This window comes from Lonchura striata, chromosome 1 (assembly GCF_050655825.1).
Source record: "Lonchura striata isolate lonStrDom1 chromosome 1, ASM5065582v1, whole genome shotgun sequence".
NCBI lineage: Eukaryota > Metazoa > Chordata > Aves > Passeriformes > Estrildidae > Lonchura > Lonchura striata.
Genome location: NC_140703.1, coordinates 62,405,317 through 62,423,234, shown reverse-complemented (window position 1 = coordinate 62,423,234; position 17,918 = coordinate 62,405,317). Strand labels below are relative to the sequence as shown.

The following is a 17,918-nucleotide window of genomic DNA, read 5'->3' as shown; positions in this document are numbered from 1 at the left end:
TTTTCACAAGCCTAGACTTCATCCTGGCTTAGCTTCTCTTTTTAAAGTATTGACTTTACTAAGGTTGAACCAGTTGTGATTCTTTGGTATATTCAAAACCTCTTTGATGGCCAAAAGATGCTTTAGGCAAATGAGTATGGTGGGATAAGGGATGTTCAGCAACATTGTTGTGGCTCTTTGAATTGAACTAGGGGTATTTTTTGTCTTGATGGTGTCGCTTCAAAGTGTTCATGTGTGGCGAGATCTGCTTAGGCCTGCCAAAGCGTGGTGAACCTTTGCATGTGATGTACCAATTCTGTGCAGTTGGAGTAAGAAAACTTCTATTTTTTCCCCCATTTTCACTAGTTCAAACTACATGTATTCTCTCACCTTCACCTTTTCAAGTAAATGACCACTGCTTAGTCTTAACAGTACCTGCATGTTAATATTCTCATTTCTTTGACAGTGTGTGCAGAGAAGTTGAGACCATTGTGTGTGCAGGCTGAGTTGATTGTAACATCAATTTTAAAGTCTGGAAAGTCCTCAATGGGTTGAGGACCTCTTCTGATAAGGGTTTGTGAATGCCCCGTAAAACTGGTGCTTCTTCCAAAGAACTTCCTAAGAAACTACATTAATGGAGAAATAACTTTTAAGATAAATAACCCTCCTTGGGAATGTGGAGCAGGATAGAAAAGACTAGAAAAACTGAGACTAGGGTGAGGAGACAAAATAAGGTACTGAACACAAGGTGGGAAAATGCTGTAGCAATGGGAGGTGAAGCACTTTTTAAATACCTTCTTGGTGCCATAATTTAAATCAGGAGTAATACCAGTGGCTAGACTTTATTATTTTTTTTTTTTAATAAATTAGGTTGCTGGGAGAGGCTGGATTCTTTTCTTAATAATGAAAATCCTAACTCTATCAGCAGTCTCTGGTTATGTTGATCATAAGGTGTTGACTGCCACTGTGGCTTTCATCACATCTTTCTAAGATGCCAGAGAACTGTAATGAGTAGCAGCTTGTCTTCCAGGAGTGCTAGAAGACAAGTTCCAACACTGTTGCATTCTGATTATGTTTTTTTAGTCAATAAGTACATGGAGGTTATAGAAGACAGATTGAGGTGTTAAAGCCAACAGTGTCACCATTATGCTGTTAGCAGTTTTTCAGAAATATTTTTTGGTTTTCTTTCATTTGAATTTTGTAAACCAAGACATTAATGCTTCTCTTTTTGAGTCCCACTGGTGTTTGGTGTTGTTGTTTTCTTTTCTTGTTGTGTGGTTGTTGTTTTTGGGTTTTGTTTTCTTTTATCAACCAAAAAATCCCCCTAAGCTTTCAGGGGATCATAGCCAAGTAGAAAAATCATAAGCTTAATGATAGGGTTTTGGAAAATGACATCTAGAATATGTCTATACCCTGATTTTAAGAGCATATGTTAACAGTTCAACATGATTGGTAGTTTTTCCAGAATGTTTAAATCCCTCAGGGTAACAATAGCCAGAAATACCTTCTTCCTCTGTTGTTTGGCTAGCCAAAGATCATATCCTTTCTTCTGCCATGCACGTTGCGTCTTTGTTCAATCTGTCATCTCCAGGTAGGCTACACTTTTGTTTAGCTGCAGTTGGAAAACCATTTATATTCTTTACACAAAGCAGGATATGACTCTATTAAATGGACACCAAAAATAATCTGGGTTTTTTTGCGTGGTAGTAGCAGCCAGGTCACTTTTGTGTACAATCAGACCATTTAGAGCAGCTTGTCTCTCTGTATATCCGTATGTGACGTTAAAAACCTAGTGAGATTGCTTCTGTTTCTGCTTCCTGGGGATCTCAGGACAGGGTACTTCTGTTGTCATCTTCACTGGAATTTTGGGCTGGAGCTGAGAGTTTGTTACTCACTTGAGGCAGTGCAAGATAGGTTGTTACTCTCTTGGCTTTGCACTTTTCTGGCCATGGGATTTCTCTAGTTTGTGTTTTTTGCTGGTTTTGTTAGATTATCCCCTCTTTTACAGGAGGCAAAGGGGTTGTGTATTGTAGAAGGACATAACCATTTCAGAAGCAGGTGTATTGTAAATATGAAATACTTATTTCTCTTGGTCTTATCTTCAAATATATATCACTGAAGATTTCTGTCAATGCATCCCAAGTGATTCTAAACCTGGCAAAGGAAAAGGTAGGAGAAAAGAAGTGAGTGGTGACATAATTGGGCCAGTGAAGAAGCTGTAAAATTCCATTTAACGTGCCTTTGAAAAAACATCTGACCCATGTAATACCTTGTATAGATTAACTCCCAGCTTTCCTTAAAGCTGTATATAACTGCGTTTAAAGCTGTGCCAGTATCTTTAAGTCTGTTCAGTTTTTAGAACGCCATTTGCAGCTCTTTCTATGCCTGTTATCAGGTTATGGCCTTTTAAATATAGACAGTGTGTGGAGTGTATCAGCTTTGAGAACCGTAACCTTTATTTCCCCAGTATGAATGACTTTTATTTCAAGTCATAGTGAAGATTAGATATTAAAAATGAGCTGCTTGGCAGAATGCCATATGGAAAATTAATTTGCAGATGATAATAAATAGAGGATGCAAATAATACTCCCTGTACTTTCTATAGTAAAAAAAAATCAAACTGCCAAACAAAAAACCCCAAACCCCAACAAAATCACCAAACACCCATAGTTCTTCTGACTAGCCTTTCTTAAGCCTGTTGGGTATGCCATAGTTGTTTGTGTGTTGGTAGATTGATCATCTCTTAATTTTTTGGTCTCCAAAAATGCAGGCTAGTTTTTTTGGTTGTTAAATAGTTTTTTTTTTCCATCTCCTTAGCTTGAGCTGTGATATGGACTCAGTGCATAGTTCATAATTAGTTTCTTGGATTTGGAGTGGTTACCTTGATTTATTCACTATAATTACTAAATCTTGCTAATTTAAGGCGTGGTCTTTTGAGTTTAGTATTTCATCTTTAGAACTGTAGAGCAGGATTGCTTTTATTTTCATGTGTTTGATATTTAGGCATAGGAGAATGCATGTTTATATCACAGTGAATCTTTTTGTGTATTTATACTTAGTGTTGCAAAATCAGTTTTACATCCTTGTAGACAATGTTTTGCTGTACATGTTTGCAGTAAGATTTTGTATGAACTTAAATTATTTTTAAGTTATCTAGAAAGTGAAGACTTCAAAAGTTAATGTATTTTACAGCATCTATGAAAGCTGCTATGTGAATTTAAAAATAACTTAATCTGAAATGTTGTTTGCCATTACTCAAAAGCAGATTTTTGTGAATGAAGGGTAAGAGAACTAGTAACTGCCTCCCTGACCTTGACAATGTTTCCTGTAGAATTGTTTGCATTCTTGAGGCTGGTGCAAGTTCTGTTCACCTGTTTGTGTATGTCATCCAACGAAGCTGAAGAGAAAGAAGGAAAAGATGATGGCAAACACAAAACAGGCTTAAAAATTTAAAATACATTTTATTATCTAACAATCTCATTATTTTTTAAGAGAAATTTTTATTGGAAGATCCCTTGAGAAATATTTTTCGTGTAGGACGTGTGTTTTGGCTTGTTTCTAAATTTGTAGAGGGGCTGGAACATTAAAGCTTAACATGAGAATCAGGACATGTCAGCAACTTTTGAGAAATCTGTAGTAGTAGTAACTAGTACTAGATTGTAAAGTGAAGTACAGTCAGGAAGTGAAGTACAATCAGGATTAATGTTTGTCATGTATGCAGCTGTGTAGTGGAAAGCTTGACCAGGTACAAGTGAGATTTTTACAGATGTAGTTCAATACTTTTTGAAGATTTTAGTAAGCAGTAGTGAAAGAAATAAGTAAAGTAGAACTGGAAGCTTCAATTATATTTTTGGTGCAGTAACTATTTTGCATACTTACTTTGATTGTGTAAGTGATTTTAGAGCTCATATGGACTTCTTTGTTTGCTGGAAGTTTTTGCTGCTCTGTATTTGGTGAGAAAGGGAATAGATACTTTACAACAAAGGATTTCTGGTGGATTAGCATAGATTTATAGTGGATTTTTTTTTAGCTGCATCGTAGGGGCACTGGTGTTAATTTCTGTCTTGCAGATTTTAAGCTTTCTTCCCAGTCTTGCCACCATTTTGAAAACTCTTGATTTGAGTTCTAGGAGATGAACTGTTAGAAATATCTGTTTATATATTCAGTTGAGCTTTTTGTGGAACTTGAAAAATAACCTCACTAGTATCAAGTTAAGTGAGTAGAAAGAGAGAACTTTGATGAAGAAAACGTGCTTGCTGTTGTGTCATGATGACAAGTCCAGTTTCTCACTTAGTCTTGATGGAGTAAAAGACCTATTGTTGGTGGAATTGACTTTGTTAGTTCTGCTCTAAGTAAAGAACAAGAGGAATTTAGGGTCTGCACCTTGTATGTCTGCTGACCAGCTGTATGTGGCAATACCTGTTTTGATGGAGCTTTTCCTGGCATCTTTTATAGATGCATTTTCTGCATGCCATGATACATGCATGCCCTTTGAACTAAGGACTGTTACAGTGCTTGGTATTACATTGTCTTTCAAGACAGGAAGAACCAACAGATAGCAGGAGGTTGTAAAAGCAGTAATTTAGCACTTAGTAATTAAGGCATATGCTGAAAAATTAATCTCTTCTAGTGATTTCTGGAAACCATTCCTTAGCACTGCAGTTTTGGTTGCTCTTTGGAGCAGTGCATAAATATGAAACCATCTATGTATGTGTATGAGAACATGAACAAGCAAGATTTTAAAGTATTTAATGTTGAAAAACAATCTTTTTTACTGTCTCAGGATTTGCATTCTTTATAGACTAATCTGAAAATTATAATTAAACCCACTGACAAATGAATTGGTAGTGAAGTGTTTCAGCCTTTACAAGTTACTGTGATCTAGATAATGGTGAACAGATACCAGTCAGCTGTAAGCTAGCAAAATTAGCAGACTGGGAGGGGAAAATAATTGAGAAGCAAACACCACCAATCCCCTTCAAAAAGCCCTAACCTTAGTAACCCCCAGTATGTTAATGTATCTGGCTTAGGCATAAATAAAAAGGTGTATGGCTAGCATTCCTATGCTACAAAAAGACCCCCTACAACCTGTTCATCTTACAGATGGTAATAAAGTAAACAAGCCTTTTCAGACCTGTCTCTTAACAGCTTAGGAAGTACATCAAATTGTAAACAGTATTGTTAGTGTGGTTTTCTAAACAAGAAACTGCACATGCCTGAATATCAGTGCAATTATAGCAAGTGATTCTTGGTATGACCTTTCTGGGAATAATTTGTGATCTGGGTTTTCAGTGTGATGTAGGTGAAACATAAAAATTACTAGAAAAGAATAGTGTCTTTGTTCTCATTGATTTAATGCACTGGTTCTTTTTCTATACTTTTGATTAATTTATGAGACTAAAATGTACTGTGTGTAATACATATTATACTTCAAGAAATGACTGAATGCTTCTTAAAGTGGGCTTGTACCTTTCATTTACTGCATTTACACCACCAAAAGCAGTGCTATTAAGATGGACTAAGGGTAAGATTATTTAGTAAATTATTTCATGGTAATGATCACTGTAAATAAGAAACTAGTTTATTCTCAGCATGGTTGTACAGGAAACCATAGCCTAAAGCAAAGATGGAAAGTGTTCCTGAGTGAGTGGAGATATGGCACTTTATTTTAGCCTGTTCTAAAGCATTCAGACTTAGGAATTGCATGATGGAGGTGCAGCATAATTACGGTATCAAATTGGAGCACCTGTTCATCCTTCTGGCTTTAATGTCTGGGAAAACTTACTCTTTTTCTGCCTTTGGAATTTGCTAACAAAGATAGTAATTGTGCTACAGTCAGTGGTGTAGAAATCCTTATCAGCTCATTTTGTGCAAGCCTCCAAACACCTATTGTGCATTGTCAGTGTTGGAAGCAGGATTTGGTTTGTGGTTGCAGCTATATGCAAAAATCTCAATCTTCCACTGAAGCTAAATTGACTTTCCTGAGAGAGATATTTAGAGATTATAAATGTTTGGCAGGCAGGGATTGTAAAGATGCCATACTTGCAAGTGGTACAGCCTTTGGTAGTTTAGTTGTTCTATCATTGTTGGTTGTCTTATGGACTAAGTAACTTGCTGGTACCTACTAAATGAGGGCTTCTGATTTTGGTGCTGTGCAGAGATGAAGAATTATATTCATCATGTTCAAATACATCATTATGCTTTAATAATGGGAACTTGCTCAATTTTATGAATTTTTTTTATACTTGCAAAACTAAGATCTTTAATGTGTTTTGGTAAAACAGAAGAGTCACAGTAAAGTTTTTCACTGTTTTCTTTGAGCAAACAGTTACTTTGATTATGCTTCCTTTAAATTATTTTGGTATTATTGTGTATCAAAAGTGACTCCTGAGATTTTTTCTTCTCTTCACCACTGGGTTTTGTTAGATGTTTGTCCCTCATGTTTAATAGTTTATTACCCTGTTTTGAGTTGTTGGTGAGGCTTCTTATATTGATGACCTTTGACAATCAAGATGTAAATTTAAGAATCATAGGCATTCAGGCTTGAAGTTCTTATTCCAATTTCTGTTTCTTCTTGCAGTGCAGGATTAGCTTTCAACAGAGAATGGCTACCAAAGGAAACTACTCTTTTTAAGTAGCCTTCCTTGCTGGGACTTGTAGGTATTGTACAATCTGAAATGGGTGTAGAATTTTGAAAATATGCTAAAAGAACAGAGTAAGAAGTAAAGTAGTTGAGGATTTTGTTTATCATTATGGCTGGGAAATTTAACACAGTTTAGGAGTTTACTGTAGTCCTCAAAGAGCAACAAATGCACCTACCACTGATGCTTTTTCTTTTCCTCAAGGAAATTCTCAGAAAATGACTTTGCAGTTGTTTTAATTAAATTTAAGGGGTATCTTGTTCATCTGTTTCCATACTTCTGAATCAATTTTTTTTGAGTGTAGCAGAGAAGTACCATTTTATAAATTGTTAAAACAGGCAGCCAAGGATCTTCTCTAAGTTTGGATTTAGAGATGAACTTGCTCCTAGGTGGCAGTCTGTTAAAAAAGATGGGCAGTCCTTCTAGAAAGGTATAGATTTGATAGCACCTGAAAAGTTGGTTGTAAAGTGTTTTATAATGTTCTGCTTAAGTTTGTTAAATGACTCGGCCAGGCATATTGTTTGAGCTTCTTTGTGATTTAAGTGTTTTTCTAGCCTTCTTGTTTGTGTGTCTTGTCTTTTCTTTTTTCCTTTTTTTTGGTCTTGTTTTGTTTTTGCTTTTATTTTGTTTCTTGTTTGTGTGTGTTTGGTTGTTTTAATTAGTATGGATATTGGCAGGAAGTTTTCAGGACTCTGATTTCTTGGTGTTGCTGAGTTTTGAACTTCTCCAGCAACTGTTGAAGCAACAGTGTTCAAGTACTGTGCTGAGTACTAAGGATGGTACTGAAAGCTGCTGGAAATGTGGATACACATTCAACAATAGTTTTAGCATCTTAATGCATTTAATAATAGGGTTCTTTTTTACTTAAGTACTGCAGTGTAGCTCTTAATGGTGAGTTACACAGGTAATGTAATTTCAGCATGCAGTGCTATAGTGTATCCTCAGTGTCAAATTTGGTTAATTCACCCTTTAAGAGTCCCCAAGGTGTGGATTAAATGTAAATTACACCATCTTTTTTACAGATATTGTTAGTCTTTTATTTGTAATTCATTGTTTTGTGTGCCTGGTTATGGATAACTGAGTGTTAATTGTCTTTGGTTCTTACATATCTAGTCAGTAGTCCTTTCAGTTACACAGCGTTAAATTCTGAATTTGGTATCCATTAAGTGTTGCTTATGCTGGTTTGTAAATGGTGTTTTCATTTAAATCCTTGTAAACAAATAAAAGTTATAGAAATAGCTCTTAATGTTTCTCCAGTAACTGAAGTCTGTGCAATGTAGAGGGATGCGATCCCTGTCAAGATGAGAGAAAACTTAAATGCCTCTTAAGCTTCCTCTGACCTTCATGTCACCCAATTTCATTACAGTCATGGATAGATGACAGAGATGATGACTGGCAGTTGACTTGTATATAAGAAACTGTAGAAATACAAAAAGTCAGAATGTAATCATACTAAATTTGTTTCTATATATTTAGTGCTCTTATAGCTATTAAGGAAGATGGTGATTAAAAATTAACCCAGTAATTCATGTATGATTGCTTTGATGTCTATTTCTACTGCAATTTTGAAATACTGCTCTTCTTAAAGAAAAGCAAGCAAAAATTTCTCAGACAGAATCTGAATAATGAGTGACTTGTTTGGCATATATTGCCATTGAGCTGGGATAAGCAAAGGGAAAAAAAAGGCTTCTGTAGATTTCCTGGAAGATTATTTTAAGCTTCATAATTTTACTGGATGTATGTGTGTTGAAATATCATAATATGTTTTTGTACCATATGAAAGATTCCAAATTTTTCTGAGGAAGTCTGTCTGTGGACTATAAACAGCATTTTAATTTATACTTCCATATTGAGCCTGACAGAAATGGAATGCTTTTCTTTCCCTTCAGGATTTTGTGAGGGCTCATGCTGTAATGCCTACCATATAGAAAGGAATGTAAGGGGAAGGAGAACAACTTAGGATGTTTCATGATTACTCTGTGTGTATCAACTTGTGAATAGTATTAATTTGTCATTCTCCCTTGATGTCTCTTTCAGTAGAGGATTCTTAGACTATAAGCATCTCTGAAATCTGTCAAGGAAGGATTTTATAGTAATAATTTGTTTATATTTAGCATTATGGTTTATGTTCTAAGCTGTTCATTGAGGAATCTTGACCTGATCCTAATTTGAAATGTCTCCTGAACATCTTGATTAATTTTCTTTTGAGATCCTTAAGTCTGAAATTCTTAATGTCGCTTACCTATATGTACACATATGAGAATTTATAAAGCTTTTTTTAAAGTAAACCAACCCAAAACAAATCTACTGGTGAAAGAATGAGCTATTGCTTCTTTTACAGTCTCATTTCTTGCAGTCTTACAAAATAAGACCAAGTGAAAATAAAAGCAACCATGAATTAATGACTACGTACTTAAGTACTTGTTAAATAATTTACTGTAGCACCCAAATGAATGCAAGGTATAAATGTACCTCTTTAATCTGCTGAATGAGGTTATTATGTTAAGAATGGATCAGCATATTGCATTGCCCAGTGTTTCTTTAGTAGGCCTAATATCCCAAATTGGGTGAAATGTCGAATTGCTCATAAATGTTCAGGGATTGGTGTAGGATGTGCAGGTACCTCCATGTTATTTTTTTCTTTCCAAGTGTATGAGATTCCTTCCAATTCTGTAATTGCTTGTGAAAAAGAGGAGTTTCTGAGCCTCTGTTTGATTGGAGAGAGAGGAGGGAGGGTGGAAGGTGTGAAAGAAATGTTCATGATGCTGGTTTTGGTTTTCTTTATTTCTGGTGGGAAAAGGGATTTTAATTTTTGAAATACTATCAGGCATGCAGCTTGCCATGCAGCTGTTGGCAATACAGCCTTTTCCTATTTATGGGATAGTAGCTAAAAGGCCTTGCTGTGTGTTGGTGCCCTGCTTTGCTGGCTGCTTTATAACAAAAGAGTAGAAAAGAATGTTGAAGGATTTGGTGTCTGATACAACCTTTGAAGTCATTTTAAGGCAGTGATGCTTTTAAGTGGGCAAAATCCTACATGTTTTTAGTGGTTTATGGAAAAACAGAGCAGCAAAGCAGGATTAGTAATCTTAGTGTTCTTGTGGAGTTGTATCCTGCTAATAATGAAGTGCTTTGGAAGAGCACTGCACTGCCAATGTTGGAGCTGCCATTTGGCCATCAAGGTGCAGGTCAGCCTCTTCAGGAGGTCTCACTGACTGCCCTTGGGGTGCATAGATCTGTAGTGCTGCTTAGTGTTGGAGTTGGGGAAGAAACTGAGCAGTTTTGTTGTTTCACTGGAATTTAACATGTAAATGGAAGATAACGATTTGCATCAAGATACCTTCAGCTTCTAGAGCACTGTGATCTGTGGAAGGGGAAAAAGAAATGCTAGCATGTTATAGCAGACAGGTGTAGTTATCTTCACCTGCATTTATCTGACCATCGGAATCCAATGTAGAATCTTTGTGTATGTTTACTGTCCAAATTCATAACATATTTAGGACAGTTTTTTTTTTAATTCCTGTGAAGTTACTGAATAAAAATACTTCTCTGAAAAAGTTCTCTGAAGAATTTTATAAAGGACAATGAAATTGTATGAAGTGTTCCTGCATATTTTCAAATTGAGGCTTGTCTTGATACTTAGATATTTACTTCTGTCTTAATACTTTTTATCTGGGGAGATGTTTAAGGAAAGCTGTTCAGGTTTTTTTTTTTTTTAATTTTATTTTAAAAAGTTGCTTCCTGTATCAGCCTCTGAACATGATAGACTAAACCGTTCTTAATGTTTCAGAAACATGTACATTTTATAATGATCTAAAATGTTCTAATTTTTTTTATATTCCAATAACAATGATAAAGAACAAAAAAAGCACCCAAGCCCTGGAATATTATTTTGTTAAATAATGAAGTTTACATAATATGTTAGCCAAAAGATAAGTGAGATCACTATAAGAGCCATGCTATTACCTAAATCCCAGACATCCATCCTTCTAGTTTGGCTTTAAAAGTCGTATGATTTTGTGGATTTACAGGTACTCTTTAAAAATACATTCTTGAGGTTGCTGTCAGATTGCTCTGGATTAGGTCTGTAGCCTTTGTGAATGCAGACAAATCTCATGCTTTTGTTGCTGTGATCACTAGAGTCATACATATTGTATTCATCAAATGATATTGCCATGTAGCTGTGCACAACTTGGCCTAGGCAGCTTGGCAGTGTGAGGTCTGTCCTTGCAAGTGGTCAAGTATAAATTTTGGTTGTCTGTAGCAGATTGTAATATATATATGTAGAGTTTCTGTAAATTATATGCTAGAAGTTCTTAATGCATTTTCTACTAAAAGCTTCAATTTTCTTGGATAACATTCTTAAAAATTTTTAATTATAATATGAAAAGTCATATTAAATATTTTCTGTAGCATTTTATATCCTAAATTATATACTCTAACCCAAAGTATGCATTTAAAATTATGTTATTAAAATGGTTTGTTCCATTACAGAATTGTTCAAGATATGGGTAACCCTTTTCTAAAAAAATTTTTTTTCTCGTCTGTTGCATGTTTTTCATCACTGATTCATGTTGTCTGCTTCTGATGAAGAGGCAAAATTTAGAAATGAAGCCATTTCAGAAATCATGCAATTGCTGGAAAGATTTGCATTTTGTTTCAGAAATAAGAGTTAAAAGAAGTAACTATCATTGGTAGTCTCATCTTCCTAATGTGACCACAAGAAAAATGTACCAAAAATAATTGCTGGGAAAAGTAGGCTTTTTTCTTCACAAAAGAAGATCCAGCCATGTCTGAATACTATTTAATTATAGTGTCTGTCGGTGAATGTGACTAGTTCCTGGGAGATTGTTCTTAAGTGGTAAACAAGGGTGTTTTTTAATCTCAAACTGGTAAGAAATGGTTTGAAATACTGTGTTTGAAGATATGTGCAATTTTTTCTGGTGAAATAAGCAATTTTTCTCTAAGTATTGATGTGGTTGATTTTACGAAGATTGCACAGATGGGAAACATGAAAATTAGAACTTTTTGTTTCTGGCTGTTTTGAAAATTAAAACTGAATAGAAGGGGTCTTTGAAACCTGGCAATGAACACCTGAAATGTCAGTGTGGCTGCTGTTGATTTGGCAGATTGATTTTCTTGAAGGATGATCAAGTTAATTCACCTGATTATAACAGTTTTAGAGAAAAGAGATGCTGAAGAGAAGTCTCAGTAAGAGCCCTATGAGGTAAAGAACTTGGAAATTCTGGATTGAGGTTTGCCTTTTGGAGCACTTTGCTGTACGGATTCCAAACTTTTACCTTCTAGAACCTTTTGAACCTTTACTTAGAAAAAAGGTGTCTAGAAGTGTATGTGTCTCCTATTATACCTTCAGTATAATTTCTTGGGAGGGGGTGGAAGAGTTATTCTCTTAATGGCTCATGGCTGGAGGCCCACTGCCATAGGGAGAAGTGACTAGTGGAGAAGCATTTGGCCAGCTGGAGTGGATTTTGTGGAGTCTGGCTAGTATGACTGAGTGTTGTGGGGGTGCCATATGTCCTTGAAGCTGTTTTAATCAATGCTTGGCCAAGACCATGCAGATTTATAAGCAATATAAGGAATTGTTTGATGTTAATTGTAGGTTTCCTAGGTTAGCATGTTTTATATGTGTACAAATTGCATTTAAAAATTTTGTAGTGTATTTTCTTTGCTTGGTTTGAACTGTTTGTCTTTTAGCTTAATTATATTGCTCTGCTTATATGCTGAAGGACAGGCTTCAGAGCTTTGTTCTGTTTCTTTCCTGATAATGCTGGCAAAATACAGCACTTGCCAGGCTAGGTTATGCTGCATGAACTAATGAATCCTTTTCTAAGCATGGAATGATGTCTTCGAGTCCTTTTGCTTCAGCTTTGGGTCCGGTGCCTTTTCCATTTGTCCAGTTTGGTTCAGTATCTGCTTTTCTTTGCTTGAGGACTCCTGATGAGTTGGGTTCAGGAAAGAAAGGCTTCCGTTGGTGAGTCTGAAGAGTAGAAGCAATAAAAGGGAGTAAGGAAAAGAATGGTATGAATGATTTTAGTAAAGTTGGTGTGCTCTTAATTCCTCATCAGATTGGGAAAAGACCTCCATTTTTATTATTTTCCCTTCTTTGTATTTGCAGGAAGTCATTCTCACTTAACCAGAATGCCTTTGTGTTGTCCTTGTAGACTAGGTTTGCTTGCTGCAAGCATTTGGTGTCTGTAGGAAGTGGAGCCAATGTCAGGGGTCACTGGCTTTCCTCTTCTCTTACATCACTCATATATTCTCCAAGTACAATGGAGTGTTGTACCCTGGTCATTTTTGCCTTCCTGAGGATCTTTCACTCTCACCCACTATTACTATGGTGAATTAATATGTTGGAGAGTTCAAATCTCTTGCCAAATGTGCCAGAAGGGTCACTTGACTTTGGACAGGTAAAAAGCACGGAATGTCCATCTTGTAAGTTAAGAAGGTAATTTAACTTGGTTCTTTGAAAACAAAAAGCTGCTGTTGCTGAGGCCTACAGCATCTCAAAATTGAGTTGTGGCATTGTATTTTTCTTAAATGACAAAAGATAATCTACAGGGATTAGAAGCAATTCAGAATGAAACAACCAAATAATACCTAAACCAAGAAGTAAATCTCTAAAGCTGAATGATAAAACTACATCAGACTTCTGATTGAGACATTGACTTACAAAGAACCCTAAAGCTATGATAGCATAGTCACTTTCTTGTGCTTTAACTTATAAATTAGAGCTAGCTTAGATCATGAGCTAGACTGTGTGTGCCTATGTGCCCTTAAGGAATTAGGGAACAAGAGGCCATGGATAGAATTGCCTTGGCTAATATTAAGAAAGATTTTGTCTGTGGAGCTCATTGGCCCAAGATCCTGTGGAGACCTACAGGAAAAAAAAAAAGTTTACAGATTGTTGTACCTTTAAAGTAGGGAAAAGTATAACTGCTCTACCCTGTCAAAGCATAACCCAGAAATTAAGATATTGTGTAAGTAGAACAAGATATTTGTGGTTTCATTAAGAACAAAAATACTTATTCACAATTATTTTTTGGGAAGCTGTTCTTATGCTTGAAAAATGTAATGGTCAGCACAGCAACGGCTCAAAATAGCATTTTGGATGCTATAGCCCTGGCATTAGAGCCTCATTGGCAAACATCCAAGAGGCCTGTAAAAGAAAAAAAATGCCTTAAATGTTTAAGTTTCAAACACTTCTGTTTGATTTAAATTTTCATTTTTATTTAAATTTTCTAGTATTTTCCAATTACATACCTATTTTGTCAGATATTTGAGACTGAGGTTAAAATCCTGTGAAAACACACTAGATGGCAAGAATTCTTATTTGAAGCACAAAATAATTAAATTGATTATAGGAGTGCATGTAGGTAGGTAACTGCAAAGAATTACTCAAACTTCTACATACAGAATCCAGTGGTCACTGTACCAGTGAGATAAGAAATAATTTCAGTAGCTGGATTTTTCTGTTTTCCCTGCTTTCAAATTCTTAGTTGCATGTCAGGTTACAGTGTAGGCCTTTCTAGGTAATTTCTTTCTAAACATACAAGTAGGTTTAGTGGTTATCTGATGCAATTGAGGTGTGTTTGTCCTTTGCAGGACACTGCTGGTACCAGAGGGAGGGTTGGCCTTTAGCAGCCTTCTTCTTTGCTTTTCCCTACTCTTGGCAGTCATTCTACCTCGGGGTAGGAAAGATGCCTCCTGTTGTAAAAACCCCTCTTAAAGTGTCTCTGGATAACTCCTAGCTGTTGCTAATGAATAAATAGGCAAATAGCAAGCATTTAATATTGCCAGGTTCTCGGTTTTACTGCTGCATGAAGCAAGACTTGGAATAAAGGTGGTAAATGCTTCCTGTGCTTCCATGTGTAATTGTATTGGTGAAATGCTGTTACCAAAGTTGCTGTGAACTGTCTTCACAGTTAAAAAAAAATCAAAACCCACACCAAAAACCTCCAAAACAAGCAAACAAAACAAAAAAAAACCCCCAAAAATAAAATAATCGTGCATTTTAGGCTGATTAATCTCTTTGTGGTCATATCTGCAACCAGGAAACTAGGAGTTACTTTTCTAAAATTAGTTACCAAGGCTCTGACATCTGGCATAAGTTTTAAAAATATGCCCTCATCACAGTGCTCCTTTTTCAAATGTTTTAGGTAATTATCATAGAGAAAGAATTTGACTTTATGCAGCTAATAAATATTGGAGCACATTTTCCAAGACTTCAGAGTTGCAGGCATATCTGATTCTCTGCAGATCAGGAAGCACGTCAGAGGTCACTAAACCCTAAAGGAGACAAGTAATCTACTTAGGCATTTGGGGTTTTTTTCTGACTTTATTTATAACTTCTAATTTGAAATACATTGGAAATAGCTTTCATTGTTTCATTGTTCACTGTGTTTTTTGTTTTAATTCATCCAACAGCAGAGAAGGATTGTTATATCTTGTGTGTGGAAATGAGTGTTGTGCTTAGACAAGACCTGAATATGATCCTTCAAAAGGAATACCATTGTGGGAGGGACTTGGGTCAAAACCTGGGTTAAGACAAGGCCCAGGTACTGGATCTGCTGTTTCTCTCTGGCTAAATATTAGTATTGTGTTTGGTCTACAGCGCCTATTCCAGACCCCTACTTCAGAGGCTGGAGGAGTCTGCAAACTTTTCAGGGGTTATACTTTGTGTTCGGAGAGGATGTTTGATTAGGTTTTAAAGTGGAGTGTGCTGTGGCTTATATAGAAATAATGCATAATGTTTCAAGTCAACAGTAAAAGGAGTAATAAATTTAGAAATGCAGGAAGCATGTTGATTTTCTTTTTAATATAAAAGGTTTGGTAAAACTTAGGTTTTTTTTGGAAAAATTAATTGCTGTTATGAAAGCAAATAACCCTAGTTTGTATTTACTGTATAGAAAATGTTACTTAAATATTGTTTGCTGCCACATGAAGTAGCCTTGGAGAGAATTACTCTGAAAATACAAAATTCAAAACCCAGTGTCGTATACTCCAGGGCTTTGTGTGGCATATAGCTAATGTATAAGGCCAGTTAACAAGTGTGGTTTTGCTTAGTGGTAATCTTGGCATGAATTTCTATTCTTCATCCATTTTTTCTGTCTGTAACCTATTTTATGTAGTAAGTTGATCTGTAATATCTTTCCATAGCCTTAGAGAAGCATCTTGAATATGAAATTAGAATATGCTAAATTACTTGTGCCTAAAATAAGGATTAGCCAAGTGTTCTATTTATACTTAAACCATTATTCAGAAAATTTTTCTTCCTTGTGCTGGATAGTCATTTGCATCATATTATTGTCTGGGTGATATTGGAATATATTGTTTGTTTGGAGCACTAATGTGATGGATTACTTTTTCAGTAGGCTTTGAATATCTTTGAATTCTCGGAAAATAGGTGCAGAATTACTGAAAGTGGAATGAAATACACATAAAGGAATAATGACTAAAATTCTTATTACATTAGTCCTTACCGTGTGCCACATCTTGCTCATGTCTACTGGAAGAGGCACAGACACATGAGCATGTTATGTTCTTGGAAGAAAAACTGCTGGAGATTGAGGAAGGTGGTGCAATTATGTGTGTAAACTACTTGTGTAGCTTTACTCTTAAGGAAATGCACCTGTTCCTCCCTAATATAGCTTTATTGATATGCTCTGTAAAGCATCCTAGGAGAAAGGGGTCTGACAAATTTGAGACTTTATTGATCTGTGATTTTTGGACTTGTTCTATATGACAAAAGAAACAACAATTTGTATATGGTTGAGCAATAAATGGCCTCTGAAGATCAGGAGTAGAAGCTTGACTGCAGGGGAAGACTGTGCTCGTGAAGGTGGTTAAGTACCCAACATACAGGATAAAGAAAGGATACTGACAATCAAGACTAAAAGGAGTATGTTCTTTAGAAAGAAATATTCATGTGGGGAATGTTTATAAACATTGGTGGGTAAGAAGGGGCAGGTAGGAAGATAAAGCCAAGTATGTAAATATATCCTCTCCCTCCAGATATTGCTTTTTAAGCCACTGTACTGAGTATGTTTAGGTATATGTAATTAGACTGGCTAGCATATTTCAGAAACATTTTCCATATTGTCATTGACTAAGAGCATTGTGCTCAACTTACAAGTGTTAATCTTGTCTTTTTGTATTCCATATTTATGGTACTGTATGATGTTTAAGATGTGTATATAAGGAATGTCTGTGTACGTGCTGCTTCTTGGATGCAACCAGATATGCTTGTGATGAGCAGCTCAACAGCATAAGAAACTAAACTCTGAACTAGCCATGTGATCCTGTATAACAGTGGCTGTTGGGTTGGATAAGTTTATAAGTCTAATGAGTCTAATAACTTGGTGCCAGAAATTTTAATAGGTGCCTTTTGCAAAACCTTCTATTATGCAATCAGTTTGGATTTTGGCGTAAGTGTTTGAACTATGCGACATTGGTTAATAGGTTTTGGAGATGGATGGAATTTTATTTCTGCTGAATGAGGACTTGAAGCTAAGGTGCTCCTGATACTCTTCTTTTTAATTACTTAGAACCAAGAATTGTATTGACTCTGTTTTTCCTTTGAAAAGAATTGACAATACTATTTGTGATTTGGAAACCTTCATGCTCTTGTAATTAGGGGTTTGAGACTAATGGAAGAAAATTATGAAAGGGATTGCTGAGTTTCTAGTATTGCCAAGTTTAGATAGTTAGGTTTGTTTAATTGATGTGGATTAAATAGTTCTAAAAACTGTGTACCAAGATAGTACTGAAGTTCTTCTAGATGAAAAAAGAAATGTAAGTCACAAAACTCAGAAGAAAAAATGAGCCAGAACAGCTCAGTGCATAATTTATGCTACGTAAATTGCTTTGAAATTAGTGACCCCTGATGTATGGCCCTTAAAAAATGCAAAAGGGAATAGAAAAGCTTGCATGTTATGTACATCTCAACTGTAAAGCTTGTTACTCATTCTAGTATGTCTCTTACTTAAAAAAACCCCGTAAACTGCTAAAATCCTGAAGCTTGAATTAGCAGATGGAGTAGAATAGATGTAGAAATTCAGTGGCTGTGTTTATCAATAAATAAATTATTTGTCGAAATAGGAGACTGAAATAAAATGCTTTTGTATTGTTTCAAATTCATATGGAATATGTGACCAATTGTAAGTGCTGTGGGACCTGATTCAGGAATTTGCATAATGCTGATTTTCTGTTCTGGTTTGGATGATCCCTCATGTGATTTAATGTTTCCAGATGTTGCCCAAATGAACCTTACATTGCACTTCA

The 17,918-nt window shown here is 35.7% G+C and overlaps 1 protein-coding gene across 17 annotated transcripts in view; it reads left to right on the top strand.

The window, feature by feature from the left end:
• The window catches only part of TSC22D1 (TSC22 domain family member 1), a 94,365-nt gene that overhangs the window by 4,066 nt on the left and 72,381 nt on the right, over window positions 1-17,918 (top strand). The gene's annotated exons all lie outside the window — the stretch shown is intronic.